This window comes from Bos grunniens, chromosome 1 (genome assembly GCF_055505025.1).
Source record: "Bos grunniens cultivar Pamir isolate PY7600 chromosome 1, Bosgru_T2T1.0, whole genome shotgun sequence".
Taxonomy (NCBI): domain Eukaryota; kingdom Metazoa; phylum Chordata; class Mammalia; order Artiodactyla; family Bovidae; genus Bos; species Bos grunniens.
Window position 1 is genome coordinate 41263434 of NC_141165.1, and position 12591 is coordinate 41276024.

A 12591-nucleotide genomic window follows, 5' to 3' on the forward strand; every position below is an offset into this window, starting at 1 on the left:
TGAAAGGCAGAGAAATATTCAGCAGGTGAAGGAATATGATAAAAATCCACCAAACCAAACAAAGGAGGAGGAAGTAGGGAGTCCACGTGAAAAATAATTCAGAACTATGACAGTAAAGATGATCCAAAATCTTGAAAATAAAATGGAATTACAGATAAATAGACCTTCTTTGACAAGGATTGAGAAAATGCTAAAAACATTTAACAACTGACTTATAAGAAATAAAGAAGAGTTGATCAATAACGCACAATGCAATAACTGAGATTAAAAACACTCTGGAAGGAACCAACAGAAGGATAACTGAGGCAGAGGAGAGCATAAATATAGTAGAGGATAGAATGGTGGAAATAAATGAAGCAGAGATGAAAAAAGAAAAAAAGAATAAAAAGAAATGAAGACAAATGCAGAGAACTCTGGGACAATGTTAAATTAATTCAAATCATAGGTGTCCCAGAAGAAAACTAAAAGAAAGGGCATGAGAAAATATTTGAGGAGAATACAGATGAAAACTTCCCTAAAATGGGGAAGGAAATAGCCACCCAAGTCCAAGAAACCCAGAGAGTTCCAAGCAGGATAAACCCAAGATGAAACACCCCAAGAAAAATATTAATCAAACTAACAAAAATTAAACACAAAGACAAATATTAAAAGCAGCAAGGGAAAAGCAACAAATAACACACAAGATCAGATCAGATCAGATCAGTCGCTCAGTCGTGTCTGACTCTTTGCGACCCCATGTATCGCAGCACGTCAGACCTCCCTGTCCATCACCAACTCCCGGAGTTCACTCAGACTCACGTCCATCAAGTCAGTGATGCCATCCAGCCATCTCATCCTCTGTCATCCCCTTCTCCTCCTGCCCCAATCCCTCCCATAATCAGAATCTTTTCCAGTGAGTCAACTCTTCACATGAGGTGGCCAAAGTACTGGAGTTTCAGCTTTAGCATCATTCCTTCCAAAGAAATCCCAGGGCTGATCTCCTTCAGAATGGACTGGTTGGATCTCCTTGAAGTCCAAGGGACTCTCAAGAGTCTTCTCCAACACCACACTTCAAAAGCATCCATCCTTCGGCGTTCAGCTTTCTTCACAGTCCAACTCTCACATCCATACGTGACCACAGGAAAAACCATAGCCTTGACTAGATGAACCTTTGTTGGCAAAGTAATGTCTCTGCTTTTGAATATGCTATCTAGGTTGGTCATAACTTTCCTTCCAAGGAGTAAGCGTCTTTTAATTTCATGGTAATTACAGTTACCATCTGTAGTGATTTTGGAGCCCAGAAAAATAAAGTCTGACAAGGTTTCCACTGTTTCCCCATCTATTTCCCATGAAGTGATGGGACCGGATGCCATGATCTTCGTTTTCTGAATGTTGAGTTTTAGCCAGCTTTTTCACTCTCCTCTTTCACTTTCATCAAGAGGCTTTTTAGTTCCTCTTCACTTTCTGCTGTAAGGGTGGTATCATCTGCATATCTGAGGTTATTGATATTTCTCCCTGCAATCTTGATTCCAGCTTGTGTTTCTTGCAGTCCAGCGTTTCTCATGATGTACTCTACATATAAGTTAAATAAACAGGGTGACAATATACAGCCTTGACGTACTCCTTTTCCTATTTGGAACCAGTCTGTTGTTCCATGTCCAGTTCTAAGTGTTGCTTCCTGACCTGCATACAAATTTCTCAAGAGGCAGATCAGGTGGTCTGGTATTCCCATCTCTTTCAGAATTTTCCACAGTTTATTGTGATCCACACAGTCAACGGCTTTGGCATAGTCAATAAAGCAGAAATAGATGTTTTTCTGGAACTCTTATGCTTTTCCCATGATCCAACGGATGTTGGCAATTTGTCTCTGGTTCCTCTGCCGTTTCTAAAACCAGCTTGAACATCAGGAAGTTCACGGTTCACATATTGCTGAAGCCTGGCTTGGAGAATTTTGAGCATTACTTTACTAGCATGTGAGATGAGTGCAATTGTGCAGTAGTTTGAGCATTCTTTTTTTTTTTTTTTAATTTTATTTTATTTTTAAACTTTACATAATTGTATTAGTTTTGCCAAATATCAAAATGAATCCACCACAGGCATACATGTGTTCCCCATCCTGAACCCTCCTCCCTCCTCCCTCCCCACACCATCCCTCTGGGTCGTCCCAGTGCACCAGCCCCAAGCATCCAGTATCGTGCATCGAACCTGGACTGGCAACTCGTTTCTTACATGATATTCTACATGTTTCAATGTCACTCTCCCAAATCTTCCCACCCTCTCCATCTCCCACAGAGTCCATAAGACTGTTTTATACATCAGTGTCTCTTTTGCTGTCCCGTACACCAGGTTATTGTTACCATCTTTCTAAATTCCATATATATGCGTTAGTATACTGTATTTATGTTTTTCCTTCTGGCTTACTTCACTCTGTATAATAGGCTCCAGTTTCATCCACCTCATTAGAACTGATTCAAATGTATTCTTTTTAATGGCTGAGTAATACTCCATTGTGTATATGTACCACTGCTTTCTTATCCATTCATCTGCTGATGGATATCTAGGTTGCTTCCATGTCCTGGCTATTATAAACAGTGCTGCGATGAACATTGGGGTACACGTGTCTCTTTCCCTTCTGGTTTCCTCAGTGTGTATGCCCAGCAGTGGGATTGCTGGATCATAAGGCAGTTCTATTTCCAGTTTTTTAAGGAATCTCCACACTGTTCTCCATAGTGGCTGTACTAGTTTGCATTCCCACCAACAGTGCAAGAGGGTTCCCTTTTCTCCACACCCTCTCCAGCATTTATTATTTGTAGACTTTTGGATCGCAGCCATTCTGACTGGTGTGAAATGGTACCTCATAGTGGTTTTGATTTGCATTTCTCTGATAATGAGTGATGTTGAGCATCTTTTCATGTGTTTGTTAGCCATCTGTATGTCTTCTTTGGAGAAATGTCTATTTAGTTCTTTGGCCCATTTTTTGATTGGGTCATTTATTTTTCTGGAGTTGAGCTGGAGGAGTTGCTTGTATATTTTTGAGATTAGTTGTTTGTCAGTTGCTTCATTTGCTATTATTTTCTCCCATTCTGAAGGCTGTCTTTTCACCTTGCTAATAGTTTCCTTTGATGTGCAGAAGCTTTTAAGGTTAATTAGGTCCCATTTGTTTATTTTTGCTTTTATTTCCAATATTCTGGGAGGTGCGTCATAGAGGATCCTGCTGTGATGTATGTCAGAGAGTGTTTTGCCTATGTTCTCCTCTAGGAGTTTTATAGTTTCTGGTCTTACATTTAGATCTTTAATCCATTTTGAATTCATTTTTGTGTATGGTGTTAGAAAGTGGTCTAGTTTCATTCTTTTACAAGTGGTTGACCAGATTTCCCAGCACCACTTGTTAAAGAGATTGTCTTTAATCCATTGTATATTCTTGCCTCCTTTGTCAAAGATAAGGTGTCCATATGTGCGTGGATTTATCTCTGGGCTTTCTATTTTATTCCATTGATCAATATTTCTGTCTTTGTGCCAGTACCATACTGTCTTGATAACTGTGGCTTTGTAGTAGAGCCTGAAGTCAGGTAGGTTGATTCCTCCAGTTCCATTCTTTTTTCTCAAGATAGCTTTGGCTATTCGAGGTTTTTTGTTTTTCCATACAAATTGTGAAATTATTTGTTCTAGCTCTGTGAAGAATACTGTTGGTAGCTTGATAGGGATTGCGTTGAATCTATAAATTGCTTTGGGTAGTATACTCATTTTCACTATATTGATTCTTCCAATCCATGAACATGGTATATTTCTCCATCTATTAGTGTCCTCTTTGATTTCTTTCACCAGTGTTTTATAGTTTTCTATATATAGGTCTTTAGTTTCTTTAGGTAGATATATTCCTAAGTATTTTATTCTTTCCGTTGCAATGGTGAATGGAATTGTTTCCTTAATTTCTCTTTCTGTTTTCTCATTATTAGTGTATAGGAATGCAAGGGATTTCTGTGTGTTGATTTTATATCCTGCAACTTTACTATAGTCATTGATTATTTCTAGTAATTTTCTGGTGGAGTCTTTAGGGTTTTCTATGTAGAGCATCATGTCATCTGCAAATAGTGAGAGTTTTACTTCTTCTTTTCCAATTTGGATTCCTTTTATTTCTTTTTCTGCTCTGATTGCTGTGGCCAAAACTTCCAAAACTATGTTGAATAGTAATGGTGAAAGTGGGCACCCTTGTCTTGTTCCTGACTTTAGAGGAAATACTTTCAATTTTTCACCATTGAGGATAATGTTTGCTGTGGGTTTTTCATATATAGCTTTTATTATGTTGAAGTATGTTCCTTCTATTCCTGCTTTCTGGAGAGTTTTTATCATAAATGGATGTTGAATTTTGTCAAAGGCTTTCTCTGCATCTATTGAGATAATCATATGGTTTTTATTTTTCAATTTGTTAATGTGGTGTATTACATTGATTGATTTGCAGATATTGAAGAATCCTTGCATCCCTGGGATAAAGCCCACTTGATCATGGTGTATGATCTTTTTAATGTGTTGTTGGATTCTGATTGCTAGAATTTTGTTAAGGATTTTTGCATCTATGTTCATCAGTGATACTGGCCTGTAGTTTTCTTTTTTTGTGGTATCTTTGTCAGGTTTTGGTATTAGGGTGATGGTGGCCTCATAGAATGAGTTTGGACGTTTACCTCCCTCTGCAATGTTTTGGAAGAGTTTGAGCAGGATAGGTGTCAGCTCTTCTCTAAATTTTTGGTAGAATTCAGCTGTGAAGCCGTCTGGACCGGGGCTTTTGTTTGCTGGAAGATTTTTGATTACAGTTTCAATTTCCATGCTTGTGATGGGTCTGTTAAGATTTTCTATTTCTTCCTGGTCGAGTTTTGGAAAGTTGTACTTTTCTAAGAATTTGTCCATTTCTTCCACGTTGTCCATTTTATTGGCATATAATTGTTGATAGTAGTCTCTTATGATCCTTTGTATTTCTGTGTTGTCTGTTGTGATCTCTCCATTTTCGTTTCTAATTTTGTTGATTTGATTTTTCTCCCTTTGTTTCTTGATGAGTCTGGCTAATGGTTTGTCAATTTTATTTATTCTTTCAAAGAACCAGCTTTTGGTTTTGTTGATTTTTGCTATGGTCTCTTTTGTTTCTTTTGCATTTATTTCTGCTCTAATTTTTAAGATTTCTTTCCTTCTACTAACCCTGGGGTTCTTCATTTCTTCCTTTTCTAGTTGCTTTAGGTGTAGAGTTAGGTTATTTATTTGACTTTTTTCTTGTTTCTTGAGGTGTGCCTGTATTGCTATGAACTTTCCCCTTAGGACTGCTTTTACAGTGTCCCACAGGTTTTGGGTTGTTGTGTTTTCATTTTCATTCATTTCTATGCAAATTTTGATTTCTTTTTTGATTTCTTCTGTGATTTGTTGGTTATTCAGCAGCGTGTTGTTTAGCCTCCATATGTTGGAATTTTTAATAGTTTTTCTCCTGTAATTGAGATCTAATCTTACTGCATTGTGGTCAGAAAAAATGCTTGGGATGATTTCTATTTTTTTGAATTTACCAAGGCTAGCTTTATGGCCCAGGATGTGATCTATCCTGGAGAAGGTTCCATGTGCGCTTGAGAATAAGGTGAAATTCATTGTTTTGGGATGAAATGTCCTATAGATATCAATTAGGTCTAACTGGTCTATTGTATCATTTAAAGTTTGTGTTTCCTTGTTAACTTTCTGTTTAGTTGATCTATCCATAGGTGTAAGTGGGGTATTAAAGTCTCCCACTATTATTGTGTTATTGTTAATTTCTCCTTTCATGCTTGTTAGCATTTGTCTTACGTACTGCGGTGCTCCCGTGTTGGGTGCATATATATTTATAATTGTTATATCTTCTTCTTGGATTGGTCCTTTGATCATTATGTAGTGACCTTCTTTGTCTCTTTTCACAGCCTTTGTTTTAAAGTCTATTTTATCTGATATGAGTATTGCTACTCCTGCTTTCTTTTGATCCCTATTTGCATGGAAAATCTTTTTCCAGCCCTTCACTTTCAGTCTGTATGTGTCCCCTGTTTTGAGGTGGGTCTCTTATAGACAACATATGTAGGGGTCTTGTTTTTGTATCCATTCAGCCAGTCTTTGTCTTTTGGTTGGGGCATTCAACCCATTTACGTTTAAGGTAATTACTGATAAGTATGATCCCGTTGCTATTTACTTCATTGTTTTGGGTTCCAGTTTATGCACTGTTTTTGTGTTTCCTGTCTAGAGAATATCCTTTAGTATTTGTTGGAGAGCTGGTTTGGTGGTGCTGAATTCTCTCAGCTTTTGCTTGTCTGAAAAGCTTTTGATTTCTCCTTCATACTTGAATGAGATCCTTGCTGGGTACAATAATCTGGGCTGTAGGTTATTTTCTTTCATCATTTTAAGTATGTCTTGCCATTCCCTCCTGGCTTGAAGAGTTTCTATTGAAAGATCAGCTGTTATCCTTATGGGAATTCCCTTGTGTGTTATTTGTTGTTTTTCCCTTGCTGCTTTTAATATTTGTTCTTTGTGTTTGATCTTTGTTAATTTGATTAATATGTGTCTTGGGGTGTTCCTCCTTGGGTTTATCCTGTTTGGGGCTCTCTGGGTTTCTTGGACTTGGGTGATTATTTCCTTCCCCATTTTAGGGAAGTTTTCCACTATTATCTCCTCAAGTATTTTCTCATGGTCTTTCTTTTTGTCTTCTTCTTCTGGAACCCCTATTATTCGAATGTTGTAGCGTTTAATATTGTCCTGGAGGTCTCTGAGATTGTCCTCATTTCTTTTAATTCGTTTTTCTTTTATCCTCTCTGATTCATTTATTTCTACCATTCTATCTTCTAATTCACTAATCCTATCTTCTGCCTCTGTTATTCTACTATTTGTTGCCTCCAGAGTGTTTTTAATTTCATTTATTGCATTATTCATTATATATTGACTCTTTTTTATTTCTTCTAGGTCCTTGTTAAACCTTTCTTGCATCTTCTCAATCCTTGTCTCCAGGCTATTTATCTGTGATTCCATTTTAGTTTCAAGATTTTGTATCAATTTCACTATCATTATTTGGAATTCTTTATCAGGTAGATTCCCTATCTCTTCCTCTTTTGTTTGGTTTGGTGGGCATTTATCTTGTTCCTTTATCTGCTGAGTATTCCTCTGTCTCTTCATCTTGTTTAAATTGCTGAGTTTGGGGTGTCCTTTATGTATTCTGGCAGTTTGTGGAGTTCTCTTTATTGTGGCATTTCCTCACTGTGTGTGGGTTTGTACAGGTGGCTTGTCAAGGTTTCCTGGTTAGGGAAGCTTGTGTCGGTGTTCTGGTGGGTGGAGCTGTATTTCTTCTCTCTGGAGTGCAATGAAATGTCCAGTAGTGAGTTATGAGATGTCTATAGTTTTGGGGTGACTTTGGGCAGCCTGTATCTTGAAGCTCAGGGCTGTGTTCCTTTGTTGCTGGGGAATTTGCTTGGTATGTCTTGCCCTGGAACTTATTGGCCCTTGTGTGGTGCTTGGTTTCAGTGTCGGTATGGAGGCATTTGATGAGCTCTTGTCAATTAATGTTCCTTGGAGTCAGGAGTTCCCTGGAGTCAGGGTTTGGACTTAAGTCTCCTGCTTCTGGTTATCGGTCTTATTTTTACAGTAGTTTCAAAACTTCTCCTTCTATACAGCACCATTGATAAAACATCTACATTAAAGATGAAAAGTTTCTCTACGATGAGGGTCACTCAGAGAGGTTCACAGGGTTACATGGAGAAGAGAAGAGGGAGGAGGGAGTTAGAGGTGACCCAAATGAGATGAGGTGAATCAATAATGGAGAGAGTGGGCTAGCCAGTAGTCACTTCCTTGTGTGCACTCCACAACTGGACCACTCAGAGATGTTCACGGAGTTATACAGAGAAGAGAAGGAGGACGAAGGTGACAGAGGTGGCCAGAAGGATAAAAGGGGGGAATGAAAAGGAGGGAGACAGATCCAGCCAGTAATCAGTTCCCTAAGTGTTCTCCACCGTCTGGAACACACAGAAATTCACAGAGTTGGGTAGAGTAGAGGGGTTAGGGAGGAGACACAGGCGACCTGGTAGAGAAAAAGGAGAGTCTAAAGGGAGAGAGAGCAGTCAAGCCAGTATTCTTGCTCCCTAGTGAAAAATGGGTCCTGAAGATTGGGTTCTTAAAGGTACAAAATTGGTAACAAATACATAAAAGCAAAAATTAAAAATCTAGAGTAGAGTTTGGAATTTCAAAAATACGATGTTAAAGAAAAGAAGAAGGAAAAGAAAGAGAGAAAAAACGAACAAACAAAAACAAACAAGGTCGCGAAAATTGTAAAGAAAGTACAGGTACAAAATTGATAACTAATACCAAAAAGCAAAAATTAAAAATCTAGAGTAGAGTTTGGAATTTCAAAAATACAATGTTAAAAAAAAAAGAAGAAGAAGAAAAATAAAGAGAGAAAACAGACAAACAAAAACAAACAATGTCACAAAAATTATAAAGAAAATACAGGTACAAAATTGATATTATTCAGATATACAATGTTATACAGAAGAAGAAGAGAAAGAAACAGAGAAGAAGAAAAAAAGAAGTCACAGAAATTATATATAAAAAAACTATAGGTACAAAATTGATAACAAATACCAAAAAGCAAAAATTAAAAATCTAGAGTAGAGTTTGGAATTTCAAAAATACAATGTTAAAGAAAAGAAGAAGAAGAAAAAAAAACAAGGTCAAAAAATTATAAAATATATATATGAAGTTTGCTGAAGAAGAAAAAAATAGGGTCTTTTTTTTTTTTTTGCAAAGTAATAGGTTATAAAATTGAAAAAGGAACAATAGAGGACTTAAAAATTTTTTTTAATTAAAAAAAAAGAAAGAATGATCGTAAAAATAATAAAAATATATCTAGGACTTTCTTGGTGTTGTTGTGGGTTCAGTTCATTTTTGGCTAGTTCCTTGGTCAGACTTATATTTCTCAAGATCTATAGGCCCCTTCCTATGTAGTCCGTAGTAACCACAGGGTTTTGGTCTATTGCCTGTAGCTTCCAAGGCGTTTCCCTCTGTTATATCTCCTTCTGTTTGCTAGTCTCTTCAGTATCTGGTTTCCGTCCTGACACAAAGGGGACGGTGGAGGACACTTTTTTTTTTTCCTTAGGCTTACTTGTTCAGTCACGCTGTGGGGAGGGAGGGAGGAATGCTGCAAACAAATAACACTGGCGTGGGCTCGCAGTGCCTCAGCCACCCTGGGTCTGCCCCCTCTCACGGCGCATGTAGCCACCCTGCCCACACTGCTCGGGCTCTAGGTTGTTCCGCTGGGAACAATCCGAGGCCGGCCCTGGGTTGCATGCACCTCCCAGGTCCAAGCCGCTCAGGTTCAGGCACTCGGGTAGTCCTCAGAGGCGCAGACTCAGTTGGGCCTGCGTTTTGTGCTCTTCCCAGGTCCGAGCAGCTCAGGTGATGAGGTGTTTGGCGAGCGCCAATGCTGCGACTTAACGCCTCCCCGCCACTTGGTTATCTGGGTGTAAAACCGGCGCACCTTCTCAGGCAGATGTTGACCGTCCAGACCCTCAAGAAGTTTTAGTTAGCAAAGAAGCCTGCTTACAGTTTTATAGATAATGTCTCTTTGGAGCTGCGATTGCCCCCTTCCGGCTCTGGCTGCCTGTCACCAGAGGGGGAAGGTCTGCAGCCGGCTATCTCTGTTCAGTCCTTTGTTCCGTGCGCGGGCCTGGCGGTGTCTTAGGTTGGGGCTGGCTTTTCACGTGGTAGATATCCCACAGTCTGGTTTGCTAGCCCAAATTATTTCTCTCAGATAGCGCTCAGGGTATTCAGGCCAGATTCTTACTCTCAGCGATGCAGCCCGCGCCGCGCCTCCCTGCCCAGCCCCCGCTTGCTAATGGCGTGTGCAGGCGTCTGCGCTGCTTCTCCGCTGGGGGAGTTACCGTAGGGCTCGCAATCTGCGAGTTTTAATTGTTTATTTCTTTTTTCTCCCTGTTATGTTGCCCTCTGTGTTTCCAAAGCTCGGCACAGATTCGGCAGTGAGAAGGTTTCCTGGTGTTTGGAAACTTCTCTCTTTTTAAGATTCCCTTCCCGGGACGGAGCTCCGTCCCTCCCTCTTTTGTCTCTTTTTTTTGTCTTTAATATTTTTTCCTACCTCCTTTCGAAGAGTTGGGTTGCTTTTCTGGGTGCCTGATGTCCTCTGCCGGCATTCAGAAGTTGTTTTGTGGAATTTACTCGATGTTTAAATGCTCTTTTGATGAATTTGTGGGGGAGAAAGTGTTCTCCCCATCCTACTCCTCCGCCATCTTGGCTCCTCTCCCAGTTTGAGCATTCTTTGGCATTGCCTTTCTTTGGGATTGGAATGAAAACTGACCTTTTCCAGTCCTGTGGCCACTGCTGAGTTTTCCAAATTTGCTGGCATATTGAGTGCCGCAGTTTCACAGCATCATCTTTCAGGATTTGGAATACCTCAACTGGAATTCCATCACCTCCACTAGCTTTGTTCATAGTGATGCTTTCTAAGGCCCACTTGACTTGACCTTCCAGGGTGTCTGGCTCTAGGTCAGTGATCACACCATTGTGATTATTTGGGTCGTGAAGATCTTTTTTGTACAATTCTTCTGTGTATTCCTGCCATCTCTTCTTAATATCTTCTGCTTCTGTTAGGTCCATACCATTTCCGTCCTTTATCGAGCAAACACACAAAGGATCCCCATAAGGATAACAGCTGATCTTTCAATAGAAATTTTTCAGGTCTGAAGGGAATGACAGGACATACTTAAAATGATGAAAGATAAAATCTACAACCAAGGTTACTCTACCTAGCAAGTATCTCATTCAGATATGAAGGAGAAATCAAAAGCTTTACAGACAAGCAAAAGCTGAGAGAATTCAGCACCACCAAATCAGTCTTCAACAAATGGTGAAGGATCTTCTCTAGACAGGAAACACAGAAAAGGTTTATAAAAACAAACCCAAAACAACAAAGTAAACGGTAATGGGATCATACTTATCAATAAATACCTTAAATGTAAAAGGGTTAAATACTCCAACAAAAAGAAAAAGTCTGTCCAAATGGATAAAAAAACAAAACTCTTCATATATGCTGTCTATAAAGTACCCACCTCAAACCTAGGGACACGTACAGACTGAAAGTGAGTGACTGAAAATGATATTTCATGCAAATGGAGACCAAAGGAAAGCGGGAGCAGCAACACTCATATCAGATAAAATAGACTTTGAGATGAAGGCCGTGAAAATAGACAAAGAAGGACACTACACAATGATCAAGGGATCAAACAAAGAAGACTTAAAATTATAAATATATATGCACACAACATAAGAACACTCCAATACATAAGACAAATACTAACAAGTATGAAAGGGGAAATTAACAGTAACACAATAATGGGGAGGGGGGGACTTTAGTATTCCACTCACACCTATGGATAGATCAAACAATAAAAAAATTAGCAAGGAAACACAAGCTTTAAATGATACAATGGGACCAGTTAGACCTAATTGATATCTACAGGATATTTCACCCCAAAATAATGGAATTCACCTTTTTCTCAAGTGCACACAGAACATTCTCCAGGATAGATTACATCCTGAGCCACAAAATAAGTTTGCTAAACTTTTAAAAATTGAAATAATTTCAAACCTTTGCTGATCACAATGTGGTAAGATTAGATATCAACCACAGGAAAAAATAATTATAAAATACCCAAACATATGGAGGCTAAGCAACACACTTCTGAATAAACGACAGATCATGGAAGAAATCAAAAAGGAAATCAAAATGTTCATAAAAACAAATCAAAATGAAAACATGACAACCCAAAACCTATGGGATTCAGTAAAAGCAATAAAATTCAGTAAAATCTAAGAAGGAGATTCATAGCAATACAAGCCTACCTCAAGAAACAAGAGAAACATCAAATAAACAACCTAACTTTATACTCAAAGCAACTAGAAAAAGAAGAACCCCAAAGTTAGTAGATGGAAACACATCTTAAAAATCAGAGCAGAAATAAATGAAGAAAGAAACTAAAGAGAATATATCAAAGATCAAAAAACTAAAAGCTGGTTCATTAAGAAGATAAATAAAATAGACAAACCATTAGCCAGACTCATCAGAAAAAAAGGGAGAAGAATCAGATCAATAAATTTAGAAATGAAAATGGAGAAATCACAAGAGACAACACAGAAATACAAAAGATCATAAGAGACTACTATGAGTAACAATATACCAATAAACTGGACAACTTGGAAGAAATGGACAAATTGTTAGAAGAGTATAACCTACCAAAAGTGAACCAAGAGGAAATAAAAAATCTTAACAGACCCATCACAAGCACAGAAATTGAAACTATAATAAAAAATCTTCCAACAAGCTAAAGCACAGGACCAGATGGCTTCAGAGGTGAATTCTATCAAAAATTTAGAGAAGAGCTAACACCTGTCCTACGCAAACTCTTCCAGAAAATTTCAGAGGAAGATAAACTCCCAAACTGACTCTATAAGACTACCATCACCCTAATACCAAAACCAGACAAAGATCCCACAAAAAAAGAAAACTATAGGCCAAGCGTCTTCCTTGCCAACCTAAGTACTAGAGGTCAGATTTGGTTACCC